The sequence below is a fragment of the Sander lucioperca genome, chromosome 7 (genome assembly GCF_008315115.2).
Source record: "Sander lucioperca isolate FBNREF2018 chromosome 7, SLUC_FBN_1.2, whole genome shotgun sequence".
In the NCBI taxonomy this organism is placed as follows: Eukaryota; Metazoa; Chordata; class Actinopteri; order Perciformes; family Percidae; genus Sander; species Sander lucioperca.
Genome location: NC_050179.1, coordinates 25004206 through 25032105, shown reverse-complemented (window position 1 = coordinate 25032105; position 27900 = coordinate 25004206). Strand labels below are relative to the sequence as shown.

Here is a 27900-nt window from a genome sequence, read left to right as displayed (position 1 = left end):
AAAGTTTTCAAATGCTATAAAATTGACTTAATACACCCAAATTCAATGAAAGTAGTGAACTGATCATTACATTTACTTGTGAAGAGAGTTGTACGGAGCCATCCACGTTATTTATTTTTGACAATTTGGTTGAAAGAAACCCAAATTTCTGATACAGAAACTTTTTGAAAATGGGTCAAATTTGACCCGAGGACAACAGGAGGGTTAAAAAAATCTAATTGAAAAACAATGCTTGACAAGGATTGCTTGACAAATCAATTAGATTTTTTACATGGCACATCTTTTGTGACCAGTGTTAATACAGTGTGAAATTCTATTAAAGCTCACTGTTTACAATCTGCTTCAGTTGTAGTGTGCTAAGAATAGAGAATGTTTCTTTACAAAGCCAAAGCCCTCTGAATAAGTTGCCATGGTGCGTTTAAGGTTCTGTGTTCTCTTTTGTGGTCAGTTTTTCACGAGGAATATATTTGTGTAGGATAATCCCTTTTAGGCAAGGAGCAGTTTAGACCAAAATGGTGGTTTTCACAAATTTAAACATGGCATTTTAACAAATTTTCCCCCCAAGTCCATACTAATGTCCTGATTGGGGTCCTATAGACTTCAAATAAAATATACTTAGGGCGTTTTCACACATGAAAGTCCGAACCAAGGTCCGGACCAAGGTTCATGTTTTTGTTACATTGTCTACATTTGATCCGGTAAGTTTTGGTTTCACACTGCAGTTATGCAAGCGCACTAAAGATCTATACGTGACAAAACTACGTCCTGCCGTCATCACATACGTGAGCTGCGTCTCCAGATACTTATAATTGATTGGTTTGTAGACGGGCTTCCCCGTCCTCTCGTATCCTCTCTCTGTGTCGGAGTTTTTTCAGCTGACTGCTGCTCTCCCATACGGCCGCGGCTCTTTTTGTTTTGTTGTGATGTTGAGAAGCAAGACACTGGAACTTTCTGGAGAATTTATTCAGAGACAAACGGAAACCTACACTGTACATTTACTACCACTTAACAAATAAAATGCTGATGCATTCTCAGCTCTGATAGCCGACAGCTGTCTGCTCTGAGCGCATTCACCGTCACTCTCACTCTCTCATGTAGCCTAAGCACTAAGCACCGAGCTATTCCTTAAAGGAGTTTCCCCGGTCTTGTAACACAAGGAGAGCCTGCCAGAGCTTCTTCTATTTGGTCCGAAAGTCCGAACCATCCAAAAAATGCTTTCACACTGTAAACGAACCGGACCATGGTTCAGTTTGGTCCGGACCGAGACCACCTCTTTTGGTCGGACCAAAATTTGGTCTTTTGATCCGGACCGTGGTCCGGGGGAGGTTTCACACCTGTAATTTTGGTTCGGATCAAACTGAAAAGTCTGAAAGTCCGGACCAAATGAGGTATGTGTGAAAACGCCCTTAGTTTTTTGATTGTTTTACCACCTTGATACTTGATTATAAATGATTTTGAACGGATGGGTTTCAACAGTCAGCTACATCAAACAAGACTAAAACCTGGTTAATGCAATGGATTTGAATATGCTCTACCTATATGTGATTGGTGGGAGCAGTACTTTTTACACACCACTACCCTCCTAAATCAAAAAATAAAATTTTTGCCTGTGAATGAATTTGCTACTTGCACACTGGTTACTTTATATTTCATATTATACATATTTTATTATATATATATATATATCATTTTTTATCTTTGCTATCTTATTTTATTTTATTTATTTTTTAATCTCATTTATTATTTTTAGTATATTTCTTGTATTGTTTCTGTATGTGTGTGAGTGAGTATGTGTGTATGTCCAAGTAACTTGCTGCTTGTAACAGAAAAATCTATCTATCTATCTATCTATCTATCTATCTATCTATCTATCTATCTGTCTGTCTATATGTCTATCTATCTATCTATCTATCTATCTATCTATCTATCTATCTATCTATATATATATATGTATCTATCTATCTATCTATCTATCTATCTATATATATATATATATATATATATATATATATATATATATATATATATATATATATATATATGTATCTATCTATCTATCTATCTATCTATGTATCTGTCTGTCTGTCTGTTGGTCGGTCGGTCAGTCAGTCAATGGTTCAACGTTTTATTTTTAAATTCATGATCAATAAACCAAATTTATATGACATTATACCTAATTTTTGAGTTAGAAAAGCAGAAATTATTAATTATTTTGACTAATAGTGAAGATCAAAGGATGTTGAGTGAATCACAGACTGGTTTATGTCATAGTTTAGTCACGATACTGTTTTAAAACCATTTAAATGTGTCACCATTTTTGCAGTTTCTAGAATTTTTCTAAAATTACGGTAAATTCCTCTGACCACAGTTCCAGTAACTCTTTCAGCTCCTACTTCAGGGCAGGGTCTTTTCCCTTTTCCCGCATAGGAACCCTTAGTGACCAGGCAACGTCTGAAACACAAACAGTATATATTCTTCACTGTCTGTTGCAATTCGCCTACGTATGCTAACTCATAAGACAAACATAACGCATTCAACCAGCTAATTGTTAATGCTAGTTAAACGTACCCGTCGTTTTGTTCGCCTGTTGCGCTCTGCTCTTCTGTCTTCCTTCCATCATATTAATTAGGATCATATTACGCTAGAGCCTTCATCTTCTGTGTTTCTCTGTTAAGTACTCCAGCCTAGTCTTTAAACACCGCCGTTCAAACTCCATTATGAGGATCCTATAAAGACCGTTGCCATGCTTGCGTCACTCCCTTACCTCTCCTACCAGTTCCTATGGCCACTTGGCCAGTGCAAATGCAAATGGAAAAACCGGTTTTGGGGGAGAATAGTTAGTAGAACTGTTTAGAAGTGGACTGTTCTTATAACTACGTTCCTGTAACTACTTGATCGGAAAGAGGCTACTGTCACATGATTATCGCCAGAGAATGAAATGCTCAAATCTGACAGCAGAGGGAGGCGTTTGTTCATTCGATCCACTCATTCGTGGCTTTCATTGTCCTCCTTCTTCTACTGTATATTTAAAAAGGAGGTGTCCCTTTATTCACAATTCACAATGTATTCACAAAAGTTAAAAGACAAGTACAATCATAAGACATGATGCAGATGTGTGAAATGGGACACCCTGGTAAGCTGTTCAAAGCATTTGTAAAGGGGCCAAGACACTAGCAAATGATAGACATTCTATATATATAATCATATTGTTTGGATTACAAAAGTAAACATGTATTGTACAATAACATTTACAACCTACACAAAAAGAAAAAGAAAAGAGAAACCATAACTACCCTAACTCTACCTAAGTGGTTCCAAAACATTTAGTCCACCCATCTAAGGACTGGTCAAATATAAGATGCAAGAAGCAAGCAATAAAGCAGGTAAGTATTTCAGTAGAAAAAAAGAAAAAATAAATTAATTGAGAGTGACTATTTAAAAGTCCCCAGGTGTTTAGAACAGGCTATTCAAGCTTTAACATATTTTGGTAGTAACTGTTTTCTCTTTTTAACCCTTGTGTTGTCTTCCCGTCGACCATTCAACTTTTAGTTTTTCTGGGTAAACATTTTAAAGGTGCCCTGCCACACGTATTTCATTACTTTGTGGTTAATGTCTGAAATTCTACCATGGACTCTGTAAAAAGAATTTGTGGAATAAAATGGCTTGGTTACCTTGTTTCAAGCCATTCTAGCGTGGTATAGAAAGCCTGCAGGAAGACTCAGCTCGATTTGTGCCAGTTCTCATTAATATTTAACGCGCTAAGCTGCTTGACTCTGATTGGCTAACAGCTAGCCAATGAGAGCCTGGCTATCAGCACCCTTTACCCAGCGCAACTGGGCGAGCTCATGAATAGTAATGAGCTCAGGCAACACCACGTCAGACTGACCAGCTTTTGTAATTGGCCTGATTTCTCTTTCAGTGGCTAGAGCTGACAGAGGAGGTAGCAGTTCATTTTCACATTCACGACATAACAGAAACACATATGGACCTAACATATTTCATTTGTGTGGCAGGACACTTTTAAATTAAAACTTCTTTTTTTGTTTTTGTTTTTCGAACACTTGTCACTTTTGTCACAATTTTGTTTTTACTTTTTAACTTTTTTTTAATTTTTAAAGCTTTTTCTGACATTTTTGGCACTTTTTTCAACGTTCTTTTGTCTTTTTTTTTTTTTTTTTCCAAATGCTATCAAATTGAATAAAACACCCAAATTCAATGAAAGCACTGAACTGATTTATTTTACTTGTGAAGAACGGAACCATCCACGTTATTTTCTTTGACAATTAGGTTGAAAGAAACCCAAATGTTTTGAAAATGGATGAAATTTGACCCGAGGACAACAGGAGGGTTAAACAGACACAGACAAAGACATTTTTGTAGTGTATTCAACCTCATTCCAAACCTGTGGCCCTCTGCACACCACACTGAAGCTTGTGCATTTCAAATGCTTCCTTGTCCTATAAGTTTGTGTGTGCTTAAAAGCACCACAAACAGTGGGTGTGCCATGTATAAACTGGGCCTGGATAACACGTCCCCGACTCTCCTGTTTGGTTTGTTTCACCTGTTAGGGCAGGACAACCTTTCCTTTTGCTTTTCTTTTCTTTCTTTTTTTACGCACATTTAGTTCATCGGGAAACTCTGAGCTCCACCCAACCTAAACCTGTGCAGAGGCGAGGGCTAATGAGCCGGAGTAACTGAAAACATCTGTTTGGTTGTGAAGGGTCTTTGACAAACTAGCATTCCCCTGCATTCCACCTCGTGTCCTACAGCCACATTGCAAAAAATACAGCTTTCCTTTTCTCTATATATTGTGAAAACAAAAAAGAAAGTAAAATATTCAGCCGGTAGGGTCAAATGGTAGTAGGCCTATATATATTTTTTTAGTAGACTGAGGATTCTCTTTTTGAACCGTTTCCCACTTTTAAACTTTTAAAGTGACCATATTATGCTCATTTTCAAGTTCATAACTGTATTTTGAGGTTGTACCAGAATAGGTTTACATAGTTTAATTTTCAAAAAACACCATATTTTTGTTGTACTGCACATTGCTGCAGCTCCTCTTTTCACCCTGTGTGCAGGTCTCTGTTTTAGCTACAGAGTGAGACTTCTCACTGCTGTAACATCTTTGTTGGCAGTCTCACATGCGCAGTAGCTAGGTAAGATCACATCATCTAGCTAGCTGTTTGTTTCTACAACTTCAGTAGTACAAGGCAGGATTAGCCGGGAGACTTTGAGGGCACACTTCCAACTTTGCATGGAATACCTGCAGAATAGGGACATGTAAGTAGTTCTATTGTAGATTATGGTGAACTAGTTTGTATTGCAGCAGTGTTTTGCAAGTCAGAACGAGCTAGCATGCTAGCGCTAGCATGCTACGGTTAGCCACCTCGTTTTGGCTAGTGACGTAAAAAGCCCTGCAGATTTTGAACAGCTCACCCGGAGACTGAAGGCAGGTCACATTCAGAAACCGTATCTCACTCAAAACAGCATGGATGTTTTTTTTTTTTTAAAGTTTGTATGCGTGTGGAGCACCAGAGACATATAACACCCCAAATCCCAGAAAAAAGTGATTTTTTTTTTCATAATATGGGCACTTTAAAACTTTTGAAAACTTTTTCAGTTTTTCAGTTCACTATTTTCATTGAATTTGGGTTTTTTTTCTCCAATTCTATAGCATTTGGGGGGGAAAAAACGATAAAAGAACGTTGAAAAAAGTGACAAAAATGTCAGAGAAAGATTCAAAAACGTAAAAAAAAAAAAAAAATCTACAAAAACTTTGGAAATAGTGACAAAATTGTTTTAAAAAAAAGTGACAAAAGTGTCGAAAAAGACGATCAAAACGTTGAAAAAAAAGTTTGTACTTTAAATTTTGACCCAGAAAAAAACAGAAAGTTTCCTAGTTGACGGGAAGACAACAGTTAAAGGTTGTGTCCATGTAGACACACGAGTGTCTGCTGCTACAAAGCAAAGCAGGCTACCACGGATGCCAAAAGGTAATCAATCCTGCCAGAGTGAAACTCAATATTGTGCTTCCTGATATTGGATAAGGAGGAATTTTAAGGGGGGGAGGCCCTGTAGGTGTCGAGATCACACAGACACACGTATGAGGTAAACGCTTATATAAGGAGGGCACACCTTTCAGTCTCTTTGCCTTCATGCAAATGTGTGCGGTGTGTGTTTCAGGCAGATCCCATCCAGCCTGATCCCTGCCAAGCAAACACATGGACTTAGGGAAACTTATTACATATTTGTCTTTATTGACCAGAATAATTAAAAAAGAAAAAATATGAACCTCTTAGTTGGAGATTCCCATTATCATACTATCCCTTAGTGTATCTGTTTATTCAGAGACACAAGAAACACTCATTTACAAACACATACCAGGAGCAGCATTACATAAGCAACATGCAGCTCGCAAACCTGGCTCTCATTTTGCAAATGCATGTAGCTTGTGTTTCAGGCAAAGTGACAATGTGCCAACACTGACAATGTGTGTATGTCTAGAGATTATTCCCTGACTGCAGGGATAAATACTGATGCTTATCGAATGCAGGTCTGCTCCAGCCAAAAGATTGCTTTGGGGAAATTCCCTGCAGGCCAGGGCCAAGCAGTCTAATTTGGGACAGATTGGGGGTGCTTCTTGTTGCAATGAGAGGCCTTTGCATGCAAAGCATGCATGGCTACTGCACAACTAGTTTGACAGTGACACTGTTTGACTCTAGATTTCAGGAAGAACAGAGCAAATACTTTTGTCTCCCTGTGGATTTTTAGAATTGGACTCTTAGATGTGTAAACAAGCGTTTTTTTTTATACTTAATCTTTTTCACGTTCCATATTTTAGTACATATATGGCACCCCTAAACGTATTCAAGTATTAAAATGTTATTGTAAATCACAGGATATAGGTTTCAATTTACCAATAATAGTAAGTAAGTAAGTAAGTAAGTAAAGTTTATTTCTATAGCACATTTAAAAACAGCTCGCGCTGACCAAAGTGCGCATTAGCCACAGGGTAATAAAATAAAATAAAATGCACTTACAATCATTATCAGTGATTTAGGCTAAAACGACATCAAAAGACAAACACTTGATTACAAACATAGCAGGATAAGACAATTAAGATGCCGGGAAGGCCATAATAATCATGACCATGAAAATAACAATACTTTTAGTGGCCGGGTTAGCTCAGTTAGTAGAGCAGGCGCACATATATAGGGAGGTTTACTCCTCGACGCAGCGGCCGTGGGATCGACTCCGACCTGTAGCCCTTTGCTGAATGTCATTCTCCTTCTCTCTCCCCTTTCATGTCTTTATCTGTCCTGTGGAATTAAAGGCCTAAAATGCCCCAAAAAAAATCTATAAAAAAAATAACAATACTTTATTTATTTCACACAAAAAAAAAATTTATTTAAATAATCGAAATCCCTTGAAACACTAAAAGAGCAACAGAGCATCATTGGTAAACGGCAGCAATCACACACACGGATACAAAGACACACACACAGGCGGTTTCACGCAAAATTGATTTGATATATGATAATATATGATACATTAATTTTCAGACAAACATATTCAGAGAAAGTGTTCTTACACAGTGCCACATCATCAGCAGCAAATGCTTTGAATACCATGCACATTCCCAATGCAACCAGCTGCCTGCCTTAAACTCAGCTATTTCTCACGTTTGACCTCCCTCTGTCGCAGTCAGCCAACTTGAGCTGGAGCTTAAAGGACCGAGTCCGGTCAGGGTTCTCCACAAGAATCTCAGCAGTAAACAAGTCCTCAGTGAGGAGCGTGAGAAATCCACAGCTAAGAATTTGCGTTGGTTTCAGGATAAGCATCTACTGCCAAACAGCGTTAACGTTTGGAATTTGCTGATTCAGTTCAGTTCTTCCGGCTCCCAGTCACCTTCTTCCCCTCCCTCACTCTCTCCTTTTCGTTTAACTTGTCGTTCCACTGCACCCTCTCCTGTCTCTGCCCTTCTCCCCTCTTCCTTTCATCCACCACCCCTGTCTCCTCACTTCCTTCCTCCCTTTCTCTCAAACTCTCTCCTTAGCCTCCCCTCTCCTCTTCCTTGACATCTCCCTTCCACATTTTCCCATTCCTCAAAACTCTCTTCCAGTGTCTTTTCCTTTTCACTTGGATACAGAAAAAATAAATAAAACAACGTGTATGTTGTTACGTCCGACCAGAAATTCAAGTTCTAACAGCATACCAGCACAGCTTAACATTCTCTTGGGTTTGGATCGCCCCACTTCCTCTCCCCTCCTTCCCCCAACCCCTTTCCCACATACTCCTTGCCGCTCTTTCTGCACTTTCATTCCTTCTTTGTCTGCCCACACTGTATTCTTCTTATCATCATAAGGAAGTGGGCTCACTTCATAACTCTCTCCAAAACATCCACAACTGGATATCCAAAAAGCTCATTACATGACGTTGAGTTTGAAAATAACTGGCCAGTGAAGATCCAGTTAGCAAAGACATTTAATTCTCTCCTTTAAAAAAATTCATAAGCAGTAATTGACTTGTATAGCCTTCTATTTATTCTACCCTCCAGAGTTTACAGTTTAGTTTGAAGGAATAATCATGGTATAAACATGGTTATAAACATACAGTATAGTGGATAACTAATCTACAGCCATGCTAGCAGCTCTGTAAGCGGTGCTTTGAGCTAAATGGCCTGATGATAGCACTAAATAGAAAGGTATGGGTTTACCAAAGTTATTACAATTCATTCTGAGGGGGACATATATGTCAGTACCAAATGCAATTGCGAGTCGTCCAATATCACAAATACCACAAATGTCATAGTGGCGCTTAAAGTGCTCATATTATGGCTTTTTCCTTTATTCTGTTATTTATCTTTTTTGTGCATGTAATAGGCTTCCAAAGTGAAAAAGCCCAAAGTCCACCCCAAAGGGACTTACCATCTCCAACAGAAAACACTGTTCACAAAGTGCTCCAAACAGCTCTATTGTAGTCCAGCCTTTACTTCCGAGACGAACGTGCGTCACTTTGTAACATGTTATAATGCTCGCCTAGCTGCTAGCATGGCACGCCCTCATACTCTGCTTCTGACTGGCTAGTAGTCCTTACCTAGGTACTGCGCATGTGTGACTCCCAGCAAAGATGGAACAGAAGTGAGATGCCTCACTCTGTAGCTAAAACAGAGAGCTCAACACACAGGGTGAAAAGAGGAGCTGCAGCAATGTAGAACAAAAACAAATACAAATACAACAAAAATATGGTGTTTTTTGAAAATTAAACAATGTAAACCTATTCTGATATAACCTCTAAATACAATTATGAACCTGAAAATGAGTATAATATGAGCACTTTAAGAAAAAAGTCAGGGGATCACCAAATTCACAATGACCATCAATGACAATCATCTGTGCACCATGAAAATTTGCAACAAACGACATCCAACAGTTGTCAAAACATTTCAATAAAAACCACAAATGTCAGCCTCATGGTGGCATTAGAGGAAAGTCAGGGGATTACCAAAAGCATTAGGCTTTATCCTGAGGAGAGCATGAATGGCTTTGCAAAATGTTATGGCAATCCAACTTATAGCTGTTGAGATACTTCAGTCTGGACCAAAGTGGTGGACCGATCGACATTGCCGTCCTTAAAACCCAGCGCTAGCGTGGCTTAACGATGGTAAACTCTTTGTGTAGAGAATGCATATTCACATAGAAAGTGGTATATGCTATTTGTCCAGAAAACAATGTGTTACATAACCTATAACTCTAGGAAAATTAGTTGTATATTAACCATCTACTGGATAAGGAGATGACATACCAAGGATAAATAAGAAACATATCGTTTACATCCAGAAAAAGAGGTAATGTTGATGAACTCTACATGTGATAGATGTGGTCTGCTTCGTCCTGTACTGCTGCTATAGCCCACTGGGACAATGCACTTACATAACCAATCTTTCTCAGTAATCCCAGCCTGTGTAGCCCCTCCCACCCCCTCACCACACTCCTCTCTGTCTCTCCTCTCTCTCTTCCAATCTCTCGCCCCTCCTGATACTCCCAGTGTTGGTAGGGGGACTCCCTTATGTCCAGATTACTATGGTGGAAGCAACATGACCTCTTAATCTTAATCTCACCTAGTTACATGCATGCTCAGTATCAAGACTGAATCACATGGCTGCAATTTCAACTGCTGAGTCCCTGGTTTTGTGTTAGGAAGCGTGATAGTTTCAGACTGTCACCTTATTTTAATTTGCTGTAAAAAAAAATTAAAAGAAAATACTGACAGCAGCCCAAATTATCATACCATGTGTTATTAAGGGACATCATGATTAAAATGTCCCATTTTTAGTACCTTTTCTATGCACGCTAGTGAAATGCCAATACAGATTCTCATACTGATACTCATCTCAAGGTAACCACACTTGTTTTTGAAGACTTTTTGCTTCACATTCAATTATCAACTTTTCAAATAATTGTATAGCTTTTGGGTTTAAACACGTGCAGTTTCTGGGTGAATTGGAGAAGTGAAAGCAAAATGATGTGAAAGTAACATGAAACGTAAACAGCACTGCTAACTGCCAACCTTGATACTCTGGGGGATATTGCAGGTGTGTGTGGGCGTGCGTGCGTGCGTGTGTGATGTGGAGGGTGAGTTTATTTATGATTAATTGAATATCATATTGGGTGAAATTGATACAAACAATACCAAAGTTGGAAACTGAGTGTAAGGCAAGTATGTATATGCATATATTTATTTTGAAATGATGAATTTTATATTTGGAGCCTACTATATGCGATTCGTGCAGAGCGCGCTCCCGCGACAAACTTCAACAACTGTGCGCGCTCTGGAGCGGCTGGTACTTAACGCCTGGCGTCTGGTCTCTGTTACAGCAGTAGTGCGAGTGTGTACACCGAATGAACGACGACAAAAAGGGATCCTGGGTCTATCACCTCGCCATATAGTCACCCATTTATCTGCAGTGAACTGAAGGATATTTCGTCCGAGGTAAGCGGGTGTGCCGTGGCAAGTGAAAAATCGGATTTTCGAGTGCAGTGTGTGTAACGTTACTGAGGAAAACAACAGCCCTGCTGTAGCAGACGTTAGCTTCCTTCATTAGCGCGGTGTTAGCTAATGTTGGCTGTTAGCTAGCTGTGCTTGGCAGAAAGCTGGCTAGCCGTGTCGCTAGCTTGTTTGTTGTCGTGACGTTTTAAAATGCACACTTGTCTGCGATGTGCAGTCGATTTGCAGGCCTGGTGAGCAAACGTGGTTGTCAACATCCACTGAACTGTGCACGAAAAACGTTATGGTGTTGGTTTCTTAGCTTGTTCACACACTTGCTAAGCTAACAAGTCCCCGACTCAGCTTGCTAGTATGCTATGGGGGTACAGCTTTACGGCAAGACAAGGCCTTGTATGTCTGAAACAGTTGATGCCAGCTAGGCTACGCCGATGTCCGCCTTGTCAGACCATTGTGCTTTCAAAGCAGGTTAGTTCAGGTCAACAGAAACCCATCATGGCTTTGTTTTGTGTAGCAACGTTACTAGCATAACCTGGTTTAGTGACGGCTGTAGAGGAAGTGATGACTAATGTTTACTCAAAGCAACTACTGCGGCTGCTGTCAGAGATCCACCGTGACTGTGTGTATGACCTGTCTTGAAGGGGAGGACGAGTGAATGTCAGCTTTTAAATTGTTCATGAGATTGCTCTGATCTGCTTTATTACACGTTAACCTCTGTGTGCATTGCTAGTGCAGTAGTTGAACAGGTCACATTATTATTAACGTTGACACTTGTAGATGTGTTATGAACTAAGCTGTCAAAAACGAAACTAATGGTATCCCAGTATGACCTTATGTTTAAGTTACTATAGTTAAGTAAAATAGACTCGTTAATGATCACTTTTGTTTGTTGTTATTCTGGCTATTAAGGTCTCTGCTCAGGTTGAGGGGGGATGGATCTATGCTGGGAATTACGTGAGGTCAACACATTTAATGAACCCATAAGAAAGACAAGGTCAGTAAGTTATCCAGGTCTGTCAGTAAGTTATCCAGGGCTAAAATGTACAACATCAGTTTAGTAACTTTCAGTGCGTGGAAGTGACCCCATTGTCATCATCAATGCAAAACCTTCAGATGTAAAAACGCTGCAACATGAGAGTCCAAAAACTGAGGCTTAATGTTACCTTTGCCAGTTTGAAAACTCTTGCCGTGGCCCTGCACCCTGCGGTGATGAGAGATGATTTATTGACAGTTGGGAAGTATTTTTTTTTTTTTATTCTGTCAACAATTTTCAGTCTTTACACAATCTGTCAATCTTCCTCTATAATACCATTTGAATTCCATTTGATATATTTTTTTTAAATATTTGAAGATTTAATTAACGCTCAATTGCAGCCTGTTAAATAATATGTACTACACTACTCAGGCTTATGCATTGTCAATGCCACTACAAGCATGTGGTTGGTGTTACATGTTCTGTCCACTAGAGGGACTTCCAACATTAGCCTGGCCTTGAGGGGACCTGCACGCAACTTTGTTTACATTCCTTTTCCACCATGAGGACAAACACAAATCAACAGAACTCTGTAATGAAACATTATCTAACAAGTGTAGTGAAGCGGCATTGTTGTAAAGGCTAACGGTGCTCGGTTAGCACAATGACATCATGTTAGAAAGTACAGCCGAAACAATTTGTCATAACCAAGCCAAACGGTGCTGTCCTTATTATTATTATTATTATTATTATTTATATATATATATATATATTTTTTTTTTTAGTGATTTATAAGCAACCCTTTTCTTGCAGATTGTCACGTTACTGAGAATACAGCGATTAGAAGGTAATATATGAAGTCGAAGCTAACTCTGACAGCTGTAGGGCAGCTAACATTACCTTTTAGCTGTCTCCATGAAGCTCCCAGCTACGCTAACGTTACTATACCTCGCAACGCAGTTAGAAAACAAGAACGAGCTAACTAATGTTAACGTAAGCACTTTGGCTCGGTGGATGTTGATTTTTAAAGTCATGTTAAAACTATTTCCCGTCCTTCATTACGATTTCCAGCCGCAGCCTGTCACTCCCCCTTGTACTAACGTTACTCGGTACGTAACGTTAGCTTAGACCCCGCTCGGACCGCTAAGTTATTGTCCATAAGACGTGACATGAGTGACACATGCGGGTAGGCCATGGTGAGAAGAGAGAGATTAGCTAACGTTAGCCAACATATTTATAAAAAATATTTTGTATTCGTTCCAGCAAAATGACACCCTTTTTAATGTGTGACTCAAATGACCCATCTGATTGGGTATATAGAGTGCTAACCTGGAAACGGGGAGCGGAATGAGCGTGACTAGAGTCTCTCAAAATCTGACAAATCTTTTAAACTGACCTTTGTTGATCTGAAATGAAGACAGATTCAGCACCTGCATGGCCTATTTCTCGCTTAAAATGTTTTCAGAAACACGTTTCGGTGAACTATTTTAGTACAATATGAGATCGTATTCTGAACGAGCCGCCATGACAGTCTGTCTTTGAATTTCCGGAGAAACCAGACCCGCGTATCACGTTCATCCAATCAGCTGCCGATTTTTATTTTTTATTTTTGGGCGACAATACAGATTAGCTCCGCCTGCTGTTATGGAGACGTATTACGTCTCGTCGCTTTGGTGTGTTCCGAGGCACTTTTTTGAATAATTTGGGGAGACTGATCAGCCCAACTGCCTTTTCTGCCGACATTTGGCCGTCGGCTCTGTGTCCCCGGGCCTTAAGACAAAGCAGTCTGTCAGAAGAATTAAGACTTCTACAGAGGTGGTAAACTCTGTTTACCAATTTCCTCGGGAACACCCTGAGTCAATCCGAGTTGTTTACAATTCATTAAATATTTGACAAACTGTAAAGAAAGAACCTCAATGTCATCCCTGTATTGGTGGTTCTATTGCAACTATTAATGGCACACAAATTGTGCTTCTATCAACATTAGCTTGATAAATACCTACGGCGTATTGGCTGTTTTGTTGAAATGAGACAGAACTATATATAAAGTGGTCTATTTCGAATGGACATGAAGTCCTTTTGCTCTGCGGGTTAGGATTTGAAAATGAAGTATTATTACGTTGCAATATGGATTCAGTTTTCATTCATTTAGGCTGAAGACAGACTTGAGAGCTGCATTGCTTCGATAAGGAGAGAGGTTGTCCCATTTGTTGTTAAAGATGGGAATTGCCCACAGCTTGTAATAATTTGTACATGCATTTTAACTTGTCTGTAAATCTGCCCCTGTTTGGATAATTTAATTGAAAACCAGTGATGCACTGGTCTGTGTGTCCTGTCTATCCAAGTACCTTAGGAAGCTTGTTAACACACCACAACAGATTTAGTGATTTTTTGCCACATTGAAACGGCACTAAAGAGTATTCAGGGTCCAGACTTTACACATTTACAACCAAGTACAAGATGCGATTGTGGGAATAAATCCAGGTAGAAAGCCTTCTCTCTAGACCCAAATTGAAACCTGCCTAAAGCTTGACTACAACATCCCTTTGAAACCTTTTCTGTTTAAAGGCCTTGGAGATTCATTGCCACGTGTTCCGTTATTTGGACCGGTTGGACCTTGGCTCAGGTCTAAATTGTCCAGCCCTAACGGGTGCAACAAAACTTAACAGGCAGTGCAGTCACTCTGCACATGCCCTTGCAGTCTTGAGATGAGGTCTGATGAGCTAAAATAAGCAAAAGTACACCTGCATACAATCCTGAGGAAAACAATTGGCTTCATGTTTTTGCTGAGTACGCTCTGTACAGTGTTGGTTGTCTGTATTACACAAATGCAGCAGCCGAGATGAACTAGTCTTGACCCAAGGGTTTTTCATAGCTTTTACAGAGGCTTAGTCATTTGGTAATGTAGCCACAGTGGCGGTTTTCATATGTGGATGGATGTTGACAGATACCAAGATGACTGATTTATGTCATGGATAGGAAAGACTCAATGCAAGAAAATAAAGGTTTGCTTTTCATTATTTTGTTGGATGAAAAGGTAATATAGCTCAGATCTAGTGGCACAAACTCAGTAACTGTTTGTACTAGGGTTGGAACTGTTTGCAGAGATAAAATATGTAAGTTTATATGCAAGCATTGACTCATAGGCCACATTGTGTGACCAAATGATTAATACTAGGGCTGCAACTAACAAGTATTTTCATTAAGAATAAGAAAATTTCACCTTTCCAAAACACAAATGTAAAGGTCTGACCTGCCGATTCTGTTTTTTTTTTTTTTTTTTTTTTTTTCTAAAAATTGACAACATACACAAATAATTTTTGTAACTTTTCTTTAATGGAAAATTCAATTGTATGTTAATAATTAAACAGTCACTATTAAATAACTTATTGAACAGATCAGGGATGCTGTTCTGCCCTCACTGTTCTCTGTGAAATTTGCTGGAAGTGATGTTATGTAGCCCCGGTGCGTTTTTATGTGGAGTGAGCACTGCGACGGACTCCATTTCAACGAGTTTTTTTGAGTGCTACATTTCTTATCAGCAACCGGTCATTAGGTGACTTAGGAGGTAAATTGGCCTTTTGTGCTCTGATTAATTTGGCATGCAGTTAGTCTGTATCCACGACGTTCCACTTCCGGGATTGCTCCGTTGCCGCCGGGAATTCTGCCGGATCACACTCTTTTCGGCCGGATATCCGTTACCTTCCGCTTTCTTTGTGTTGGAATTTTAAACTCCGGTGGATTCATGAGGACTATGGTTAACTGCTCCTATTTTTGTTACTTTGTTTACTTAGTTATTTTTGTAAACAAAAAAAATGGTGTGCGGCTCTATTATCTGAGCAACTAAAAGTATTGGATCGGGACTCTGTATCAGCAGATATTCAATATTTAAACAATTTTGATCGAGGTCAAAAAAGCTGATTGGGACATCCTTACAGCAGACCTTTGCCTTTTTTTTTACTGTCCTGGCACAACATCAGCAGCACGTGTCTAGTGAATAAAGCTCAGCTCTTCCTCACAAGAATGACAGCTGTTCCTGCCGGCCTGGCGAGAGAGAGACACAGAGTGATTCATTGGTTCTGTAACAGTGAGGTAATTCTAGATCTGTTACTAATGCCAAAGGGAGTCCCTGTGTGTTTGTTTGTTTTGTGTGTGTGTGTGTGTGTGTCAGTCACATGTCTGCTTGTTAAAACGCAAGGTGTGTGGCTTTTTGGGTATATAGTTGAGTTTTGCCTCTGCCCTGATGTCCCAGCTCTGTGTGGCTTCTCCATGTTAGCAAGCTGCTGAGCTGCACTGTTACTCAGTGGTTTTTCCTGCTGTTGAAAAGCTGTGACTGCCGACGCAAAGGAAGCCTACAACATTACCACCTTATAGGGGTGGAAATCACCAGAGGCCCCACGATACCATATTATTGCGATTTTAAACATGTTGCAATATCCTGAGATATATGGCAATGTATTACCTTTTTGTCAACCTCAAATTATGTCCCTGAAGGAAAGAGTGTGTGTGTATGTGTGTGTGTGTGTATGTATGTATGTGTGTGTGTGTGTGTGTGTGTGTGTGTGTGTGTATATATATATATATATATATATATATATATATATATATATATATATATATATATATATATATATATATATATATATATATATATATATATATATATATATAATAAATAAAATAAATAAATTATATATATATATATATAATTTATTTATTTTCCGGCACTCCTAGCTGACAAAATGTCCTTAGTTTGAATACATATTGCGTTTTTCCATTACATGGTATCTGCTTGCCTCGACTCTACTCGCCTTTTTTGGTTTTCGATTATGAAAAAAAGTCTCTGGCACCTGCCGGCATGTACTTTTTTTTTAGTACCACCTCCATCCAGGTTCCAAGCGAGCTGAGGTGATACCAAAAGGTGATGTGAAAACCTGCAGACTACTGATTGGTCGGAGAGAATCGTCACTAATCACCGCGTCGTCATTGCTAGCGACAGACGGGGGTGTCCTGAACAAACCCGCCATTTTTAAATAGTTTAGCCAGTGGTGTTTTTTTTTTTTTTGCTGCCTCCAGCTTCTTTTGAAACAAAATTTGTCTTCTGGCTATGGCAACAACAACACACCTTCGACGTTCTATGTGTGTGTCGCGTAAGTATATATATATTAGGGCCGGGACTTTAACGCGTTAATTAAGATTAATTAATTACGGGACTTTAACGCGTTAATTAATTACGCAAAAAATAAATAACATCATTTTAACCACACTTATTTTTGCACCGCGGAACGTTTTTCAATGAATGAGTTTCGACGGACCGATTATACTGGAGCACCAACTAGCGTTCTTGCTAGCGTTTTAAAAAACGAAAGGATGGAAGCGTCGACAAGAGCATGGTTGTGTGCAAGCTATGCAACAAGGAATTTGCGTATCACCGCAGCACATCGAGCCTCAAATATCACCTCAACGCAAAACACATAGGAGTTAGCGTGGACGTTAGCCCGACCGATGCAATTAAAATGCGATTAATTTCGATTAATTAATTACAAAGCCTCTAATTAGATTAATTTTTTTAATCGAGTCCCGGCCTATATATATATATATATATATATATATATATATGTGTATATATATATATATATATATATATATATATATATATATATATATATATATATATATATATATATATATAATTGCAAATGGAGACTTAATGTAATCATTCATGCTTAATGTAATCAAAGCATGTACTTTTAAACGGGTAACAGTAAAGACAATATTTCTGCTTCAGCGACCTGCATCGGATTTTAGTGCGTTCCATTTGTACTCGGAAGTCTGATTTTCCAAGGTCAAAGTTGGAAACGCGCCCTCTGACCTCGGATTTCCGAGCCCGGAACTGGGACAACCACCGAGCACCCCTAGCTAAAATCCAACATGGCTGCTCCATGCGTCAACTGTTGTGAAAGCTGTAGTAACAAACCGTTGTAAGCACTTCTGTCCTATTTGTGTCTCCCTCAATCAGTCGTACACACAGTGCTGTCCAACCTTTCTCTGTGGGCATGTTGTTACGCTGTTTGTATGCACAAAATGCGTAATGTGTTGTTTTTAGGGATGTCCCGATCACCGTATCGGATTGGAGCCGGTTTTGGCATTTTTTTTTTTTAACTGATCGGGGATCAGCATTCACCCCCATTAACCTTAATCCAATCATGTACATCTGCTTGTAGTGATCACCGCCTCTAATCACACACGCCCTGCACCGCCAGACTGCCCGGATGCCGGCACGTTCAAACCAAGATGGGGCGGCCACTCACCAGTGTCCGTTAGAGTGTCTCGTAGCTTGCCAGCGAGTAAAAAGTCAGTCTTTCTTAGTCATCTGTTATTTATAGAAGCAGATTTCTCCAATTCTCCACACTTCTTCCGTGATTCCACCAGGAAACCAGCTTACAGGCTGTTATTCCCTGGAGCCGACATCGGTAAACGCGAGAAGAAAATCAAAGATTTGACTATTAAGCACAAGAGGCATCACTAAGTTTAGTTTTCGTTGTGCAGTGGGGAACTCAAGACTGTTTTATTCTTTGGTTGGGTGTTTGCTGGGATCCTAAAGAGAACTGTTTTTGGTGTTGAGAGAAAAGACTTATTTGCTGCACTAAGTTAAATGTATTAAGCTTAAGACATCTTTTAGTTACTTTGTTTACATAGTTATTTTTGTAAACAAAAATACCGCTGTGCAGCTCTATTATCTGAGCAACTACAAGTATCGGATCAGGACTCAGGACAATATTTAAAAAATAGGATCGGGGGTGGTCAAAAAAAGCTGATCGGGACATCCCTAGTTGTTATCAACTGGTATTGCTGACAATGGTTAACCTGGCTAGAGCTAATGAAAACAATGAAAATTTGACTTGTAAATGGAACGCATTCAACTCGGGTGTGACGCCATTCCCAGCTTCGGCTTCCGAGTTCCGAGGTAAATGGAACGCACTATTGGTACAGGCCGGACTGCCAATGGGAGTAACAGCAGCAGTCGTTTGATGTGGAAATGTGGGCTTGTGCTCAACTCTATTCTAGCATGTTTTACAACCTCGCCGCCAAGGCAAGCTTTTAACATCTCACTTGTCTTGTTTCTCCTTACTCCCTTAATTTCAATTCAGTAATGCTTCATTAGCATGACAACTTTCAGACACTTACATTGCCAAAGTGTGTTGAAGACGTAAATAATTTGTCTCTCTCTATATCCCCGCCCTCCCACTCTCTTCCCCATTGTAAACCCCTGGCTGTAGGTGATGAAGTGTTTGTGTCCCTGGTGATGAACTGCTGCTTGGTCCAGATGGCTCATTGTTGTATCTGCTGCCCTGCCCCTTTAAGTGTGTGTTGTGTGTGTGACACAGCGGGTTCTCTTTGTGCCGATATTTTCTGTGCTGCTGGATTTCTGACTGCGTTAAGTTTTATATTGTCTAATGATAATTGGAACAGATGTAGTGTAACGATAGTGAAGAGAATAGAGCGGAGGGAGTGCAGCAGTGTGCCTCCTGTCTTCTCTTTAAATTGAACAAGTCTAAATGGAGCTTTCCCATTGGTAGTTTATCCATAATCCAGGAGCAGCCCAAATTAATGGCATTGCGAACCCCTGTTCCAGACAAGCTATGGTATGGATGTTTAGGACATTTGTAGCGATGTTAATAAGTCACCCTTTAACCCTAACCGACAATAAGAATTTTGACTAATTTTTGCAGAGCGATTAGTGGAAGAAAAAAGCTACCTGTAAAACCCAACGTTAGATCTCTCTCTCTCTCTCTCTCTCTCTCTCTCTCTCTCTCTCTCTCTCTCTCTCTCTCTCTCTCTCTCTCTCTCTCTCTCTCTCTCAGCCGAGATACACACACGCCTGCAGCCTGCAGTTCACTGTGGCGCTGTCTCGCCCAGACCACTCTCTTTCTCTTCTCTTTCTCTCTTTTTTTTTTTAAAATTTTTTTTTTTTTAAATGAGTCGGGAAGCGGACAGCAAAACCTAACTTTACTTTTGAATCGATTCTAGAGTAGCCTACTTCCTTGTTTACTGCTGCAATGAATAAAATGCAGAGGAGAAGAAAAGAGCATCTGTCTTCCCAAAATCATCTGTTGCGTGTTTGGTAGAGCTGGGGGTAAACGATTATTTATTAAACGATTAATCGGGCGATTATTTTATCGATTAGTCGACTAATCTAATGACTAATTGGACGATTAATATTACGATTATTTTTCTGTTGCTCGATTAATAAAAACCATAATGTATCTCAAATAAATACCAAAAAATTCTTAATAATATATTTTATTAAATTTTGCACAGCAAAAAATCTGCTTTACACAAAATAAAATAATTATTTTACTGTTATACAAAATGAAAGGCCAGCCTGTTTACTCTTTTACAGTACCAACATAACTCTCTTGTTCAAAAAAATCAAGTTGTAGTGCAAAAAAGAAAAACACTGTGCAGTGCACAGTACAGACATTCCTTGGATTGTTTAACACAACATAACAGTCCCAACATAAAACCTGATGCATAATCAAACTGACTCTCTTAACTGCTATTCTGTAGGTTTACATGCTAATGCAGCTGTGCACTTTGGTGGTGCTAGGCTAACCAACGCATCTTAGCTCTCTGTGCAGTTTGTTCGTGCTAGGTTAGTAGCTAACATTCACGTTAGCTAACGTTAGCTACTATAGATAGCTGTGTTCTGCAGCTGTAAGCTAGCTACCATTCAAGCCAACATTAGATGATAACTAACGTTAGCTAAACACAGCTGCCTAGGCGCCAGTAGCTAGCTAACGTTAACGTTAGCTACTAACCTAGCACGAACAAACTGCACGGAGAGCTAAGATAGTTAGCTAGCACCACCTAAGTGCGCAGGCTACACAACACACTACACAAACATGAAATTAATTTAGCTAACGTTAGTACTTGGGACTATATTTTAAGTATTCCCATTCCCTCGATGATTAAGGGCGAGCTGTTTTTTTAGGACTTCTTCTTTTCATGGGGCTTTTTGCAGGGCTTTGTTGGGAATTCTGTGAGGAGATTGCTGTTTCCTGCAATGTTTTGGTCTCCCACATGTGTGTGTGTGGCGAAGCATCGACGCAAAAATACGACGTCGACGTAATTTTGACGTCGATGCGTCGACGTCATAGACGCGTCGCTGCAGGCCTAGTGTTTGTTGGTAATTTATTTGTGCTTTAGAACGTAATCGCAGTGAAACCATAGTGAAATAAGCTTTATTTCTCTGAGTCTACTGTACAATGACAAATTTAAAGTACAAAACATTTGGTCTCAACTACTGCCAGAAAATGCTCGGTTATGCTGTAACCTTGGTTCTCTGAGTGAAGAGACTCTCTCTCCACCGTATACGGAATAAGTAATGGAAACCGTTAGTTATACAGGAGAGAAGTTTTTGATTTTGTGACTTTCGATTGAATAAAGGACTAATATTTCAGTCTTATTTCTTCATTGAAGTTTTCTTTAAAATAGTGTTAAAATCTTGTCTCGACCTCATAAACCCAATCTCGTGTCTCTTCTTGTGAGCTGGGTGTCTCGTCACACCGCTAATTTTGACCGATTTGATACTATCAGTTACGGTGTTTACGCTACATACATATAGCGGCGGCGGGCCGCTTCAGAATGTTTTTGGAATGTCATTAATCGAAATTACACGACTCTGCAGAGCAGTCTACTCTACTGAACTCAAGTGAACATCAAAGTGAGTCATCCGCGCTCTCTCTCTGCTATGAGGATGAGCAACTGAAACAGTGACAGTGTCAATTCTCGATTTTTACTTTTTCTTTTAAAGCACAGGTTGCTATGCCATTTTTAGACTAGACTTATGTAATATAATATCTGACCTTTGTTCGCAATGTACCACACTACATTGTCAAATTTTAAACATTTTATTAACAACATAATGTAACAATAACATATCTTCAGTCATTTGGAAACTTGACAATTTGTCAATAAAGTAAAAAGGGGGGGAAAAAAAGTTTACCGACAATCCTGAGGGCAGACGCTCAGCACACGGAGTTTGGTGTTTGAAGCCCCCAACGTCGTCTTCCAGGCACCGCTGCCTGGAAGGCACTAGGATTAGGCAATGGTTATGGTTGAAGACGACGACGGTAGCGCTGCCTTGAAGGCTTAGTTGGGGGCTTAAAACACCGTCGAGCCAGCACAGCAGCTGAGCAGACCGATGGCAAAGAGGGCGACTCGGGCAGTCCGCTAACTTGTTGCTCTCTCTAATATAACCAATAAAAGCTGCTCTGTTTAGGCTACAAAACGTGCATGCAGAACGTGAACGTTGTCAACATAACTCACTGGAAATCCAAAATACTTCCACACCGGCGACTTCAGTGAAAGAGGGTTAGAGGTAAAGTTCTGTCGATGGGTCTCCAGCATCTACAGTTGCCATGCTATGTTTTGACTGGCTGTAGCTAACTTAGAGGAGGTTGGCTGACTCGCAGCACTTCAACACGTTTTTTTTTTTTTTTTCCGCTTGACAAGCCGACCGGACGTGACATGGGGGCGTGGCAGTATCGACGATTCCATTTTTTTTTTTTTCCCCCGATATTCAAGATTGTGACTTAATTTCGATCGATTTCAATTTAAAATCGAAATCGTGACACCCTTACCAGATATACTATTAAACGTAGACTGACTTTGGCTCTACTCATCCCACACTTGCTATCTTTGTGGGGACACCTTAAATAAACAAAAGTCTAGGAGGCTGTCCTTAGAAAAAAAATCTGGACCCTCCTTTTATCAAAAATTTTGCAGGCCATGTAATCAATGAAAATCATGTTGCAGCCCCATAATGATGTATTAGCAGAGATTGACATTAGAGCCCAACTTAATGCTACACAGTTGTTTTTTTTCTAGGAGGGTAGTGAAGGACTTTGATTTACTACTTTGCAGTTTTTAAGGGAGGTAGGGCAACTTTGTGGTGGTTTCAAAATGGGCACCTATAATGACAGTGTTGTGGACCATGAATTGTTTGTACTGGCAATTGCACCTTGCTAGCAAATTGCCCTAACACAACCTGAATATCAACACGTGGCTGCACAAGTAATATTAAACAATCTGGACATCTATCAGCTATGCAATAAGAAACAGCAACAGCAATATTATCAAGGCGATAATCTATCTTGCTCTCGCTCTCGCCAAATAAATGTCATGTCGTAACACGGGCAAAACTTATCCACATCGTAGCAGAACACTTATTGAAATATGAATAAACGTAGCTTTAATGTTTACACAGATAATGAGGCAGCAAAACCCATGACAGTTTAACAAGCTACAGAATAGTTTTGAACTTACGTTCTGGGCTACACATCAAAGCATCAAAGAACCTTTGGAGCATCCTCAAGTAAAAGATCTATGAGGGTGGGAGGCAGTTCGCATCAAAACAGCAGCTCTGGGAGGCTATTCTCACTATCCTATCTATCCTGCAAAGAAATTCAAGAAGAAACTCTCCACAAACTCACAAGTTCAATGAATGCAAGAATTGTGAAGGTGATATCAAAGAAGGGGTCCTATGTTAACATGTCACTTGCCCTGTTAAGATGTGTTTGATTTAAATAGCTTTTGATTTCAGTACATATGACCTCCTAATGCTGCAAATTCAGCAAATGACCATTTTCACTTCTTTACGACCTATAACTGTACGTACACACCGCCGCCGACTTGAGCTGCAAAGAAGCTCTGGCCACCCGGTCAAGGACTCTTATCAAAGTACGGGGAAGCTTTTTGACGCTTTGGCCGCTCTGACGTAGCAGCATTCTATGTTCAATCATGGAAAAAGCTCAAGCAGCCACTGCACGGCCAATACATTGACACTAGAAACCTTTTATAAATTACATATATAATGACAGAATTTGTATCGTTTGTTGGGTGCAGCGGTGTCTGTTAGCAGTTAGCTCGCTCGTTAGCCGCTGAACCGCAGCAGCATGCAGGCAGAGCGAGCAGCCGCCAGCTGTTGATCCGTGCAGGACTTCACCGTGAGCGGACTGTTTAGAGACGATGTGACCGGCAGGTAACGTTAACTGGTCCCTATACGCAAACGTCTTATCAGAAATGATAGGGAACCCAGAAACGGCGATTATGAGCTTTTTCTCGGAACTAATGTTTTGGTAGGAATGAAAGTTTACATCGTATGTTTCTCCGGAATCAGCCAGCGCGAAGGACGTCTGTATTCCGATTGGTTGCTGGCGTTTGCCGCTGAACCGCGTCATAGCTCATTACCATAAAGTTGACCTACTTTCAACTTTCTGATTGACGCTCTGGTCACTCAAAACGCCCAAAACACGACGCCGACAGATTTGCAGCTGAGAGAAGCCGGCTTCCATTGAAAATGAATGACTTCCGCTATCTTTAGAAGCCCAAGTCAGCGGCGGTGTGTACATAAAGTAAAATGTCTTGAAACTCTGTTGTGCATAATTTGGAACAGTGCATTTTGAGTGTTTTATTTTTGAAAAAGATAAGTTTTCATTGGTGTGGTGGTTTGTTCAATGAAATTCAACTTATACCCAAACGGTTGGTGACTTGAAAATTATACTGTCATTTGCATCGACTATTTAGGTAAATCAGTGTAAAATATCATTTGCATAATAATTTGGAACACAGTGTAGTGTCTTTAATTAATCATAGGTGTGTTTTGGGCGTAACATGCAGTACACCAATCAGAGTGTCATCTCCCATTCCCTTTAAAAGCCAGGCGCGTTTGGACCTTGGCACATTGCTATTTTGATGGCGGATTTGCTAAGCAAGAAGGAGAAATTTTCAGGAGAAGAAACCAATTTGCTCGTGCGTGAAGTGAAGGCGCACGAGCGGATCATATCCTAATACTATATTCACATTGTAATGTTTTTATTTTTAATCGTGTGTGTGTGTGTGTGTGTGAGAGACAAGCATAGTGTGTGCACGCTGTGCACTAGCCTGGGCGCATTTTACTAATGCGCTGTTAAAATAACAATGAAATGCTGTGTTACTGACTTTATTTTAATTTTTTATTTTTTGGTCAATGGTGCCATCACTTTCCGCTGCCTCAAGATAGCAATACGCCAAGAATGCACCTGAACACACCTCCCTTTAAGACCAGCACGCCCATGGGCGCAGGACACTTACATCGGGCCGGGTGCAAGATAGGGCCCCTAATGGGCTGTACTTCTTTCGGACAGTCAACCACCCGCCGCTGCCATCTCCAAATTTTAATTTTTAAATATTAAATTTAAATCATATATAATTAATAAATGACAAGCTTTTCAAAATAACAGTTGCAATGTGCAATTTTAACAAACACCATACAAACTATACAACACTATACAAATATTTAAAAATATTTGTGCTAAAAAGTGCTAAACATAACAACTGAAACAAGAACGGTGAATTCATTTTTGCAATTTTAACAAACCCTATACAAACTATACAACACTGAAGTGCAAAACAACATTGTCAAAAGGTGATCACAGTCACTGCTTTTGGTAGAGCTGACATCTAGAATCGCTACAGGCTATCCTCCTTGGTTTTAAAAAGAACAATTCAAGGGCCCTTTGGTAATTGCACTCTTACAAGTGGACCATTTATGCTTATTTTCATGCAGGCTGTCAGACTGTTGCCCTGCAGCCTGTTCCATAAGTTCTATAAGATCTACACACGGAGAGTGAATGAAGTTTAGATCATTTTATACTTTTGTGTAATATTTACAATTTTGATGGACTCTAAGGGCGTTTTCACACATGAAAGTCCGGACCAAGGTTCATGTTTTTGTTACATTGTCTACATTTGATCCGGTAAGTTTTGGTTTCACACTGCAGTTATGCAAGCGCACTAAAGATCTATACGGGACAAAACTACGTCCTGCCGTCATCACATACGTGAGCTGCGTCTCCAGATACTTAAAATTGATTGGTTTGTAGACAGGCTTCCCCGTCCTCTCGTATCCTCTCTCTGTGTCGGAGTTTTTTCAGCTGACTGCTGCTCTCCCATACGGCCGCGGCTCTTTTTGTTTTGTTGTGATGTTGAGAAGCAAGACACTGGAACTTTCTGGAGAATTTATTCAGAGACAAACGGAAACCTACACTGTACATTTACTACCACTTAACAAATAAAATGCTGATGCATTCTCAGCTCTGATAGCCGACAGCTGTCTGCTCTGAGCGCATTCACCGTCACTCTCACTCTCTCATGTAGCCTAAGCACTAAGCACCGAGCTATTCCTTAAAGGAGTTTCCCCGGTCTTGTAACACAAGGAGAGCCTGCCAGAGCTTCTTCTATTTGGTCCGAAAGTCCGAACCATCCAAAAAATGCTTTCACACTGTAAACGAACCGGACCATGGTTCAGTTTGGTCCGGACCGAGACCACCTCTTTTGGTCGGACCAAAATTTGGTCTTTTGATCCGGACCGTGATCCGGGGGAGGTTTCACACCTGTAATTTTGGTTCGGATCAAACTGAAAAGTCCGAAAGTCCGGACCAAATGAGGTATGTGTGAAAACGCCCTAAGATTGAGAAATGATGATGGACTTACCCTATTCATCGCAGAGAAATCCTCTCACAGTTAAAAAAAAAAAAGAAAACATTTTTGGTGGAACGTCTTCCCCCCCAAAATGTTTTCTTTTTCCCCAGATTAGAATGTTGTCGAATGTTTGGCAAACGATGATGGCGCGATGACATTCAACCACCAGATGCTGCTGTTTGGACGCATCACACGATTCGGAGGCATATCACATATTTAACGATTGTAAAAACTGATTTTTTTATTCGTTGCGTTCTGCAGAGAAGGGAGACTGACATTGGTCACAGTTTGGAATGAAAGGGAGAAAACGAGAGTAACACATTAAAAAAAAAAAAAAAATACTTTGTTTTGGACGACGTAGTTAAGGCGGCAGGCGTGTGTTGCTTAGGCGGCCGCCTTAGCTGCAAAGTGCTGTGGGAAACCCTGTATTGTTCTGATCTGCAAATTGTGGCTTTTGGTCAAATCTGTAATTTTGCCAATGTCTGATCTCGGTTGTAACACACCACATTCCCAGAGTTTTAACACATTTTTCAAATTCAGTGGTGTGAAGTTATTGAATGCGATACATACTCCTATTACACTGTGGCAAACTGAGAGGGGAAGTCAATAGAAGGATAGAATGAAAAGAAAAGGCAGTGAGGTATGGTGTCAATGAGGGCAGCTGGTGGTGCAGCCTCCAAGCCAGACGAGGCTGAAATCTGAGACTTGCACAACCACAGAGCCGGGCGGAGGGAGGGGGCAGAGAGAGAAAAAACAAGAGCGAGAATGGCCATCGAGGAAAAGAGAAGGCAAAATATGCAGGCTCGTGGCAGGGGAAGCGTGCAAGAAAGTGTGGGGCAGAGAGAGGAAAATGGAGTGATACTGGCTTGAAGGATGACGTGTAGCAGGGCAAACACAATTTGTAAGAATGGAGTCATAGCCTGTGTGAAAGACAAATGATGTGTCGTGGTGAAGAAGGGGTTATGTGTTTGGTTAGGGAGCCGCCAAGAGGGGAAGGGTGTGAGTGAGCATGCTCTGTTTGGACTGACATTGGATGCCGGCTTAGCTTCTCTCCGTCTTGCACAGAAACACACCCAGCAAGCAGTGACACCTACCACACTCCATGGGACAGAAAGAACATGGCTTAACTAAAAAAAAAAAAAAAAAACGCAGAGGAGAAAAAGTCAGAGGGAGAGTTACTTTGTTCGGGACTTTCCCTCCTTTTCCTTTCTCGAGCTACAACCCTCTCCTCTTCCACCGGGAAAGCAAGAGAGAGCAGGGCTTTGTTTTCCAATCAGCAAAGGATTATTCTTCCAGCAACTCTTTTAAACCATACAAGATTATATATATTTTTTTATACAATTCAGCCCTTCTTTTGCTGTGGGAATTGTGCTTTTGTGCTGCAAACCTGCAAGTTT

At 40.2% G+C, this 27900-nt stretch overlaps 2 protein-coding genes across 3 annotated transcripts in view; both read left to right on the top strand.

Moving 5' to 3' along the window:
- n4bp1 (nedd4 binding protein 1) overlaps positions 1–6909 on the top strand; it is a 41910-nt gene extending 35001 nt beyond the window's left edge. The window contains exon 13 of the transcript XR_004104151.2: positions 6899–6909. The gene's annotated coding sequence lies outside the window, so the exon portion shown is untranslated. The remainder of the gene's footprint in view (positions 1–6898) is intronic.
- Positions 6910–10820: 3911 nt separating this feature from the next.
- Positions 10821–27900, top strand: part of siah1 (siah E3 ubiquitin protein ligase 1) — a 34125-nt gene continuing 17045 nt past the window's right edge. Inside the window, exons 1-2 of one of the 2 annotated variants that reach the window (XM_031294819.2) lie at positions 10837–10992; positions 11914–11998. The gene's annotated coding sequence lies outside the window, so the exon portion shown is untranslated. Of the gene's footprint in view, positions 10993–11913; positions 11999–27900 lie in introns of both variants that reach the window. The other variant, XM_031294818.2, reaches the window with a different exon arrangement.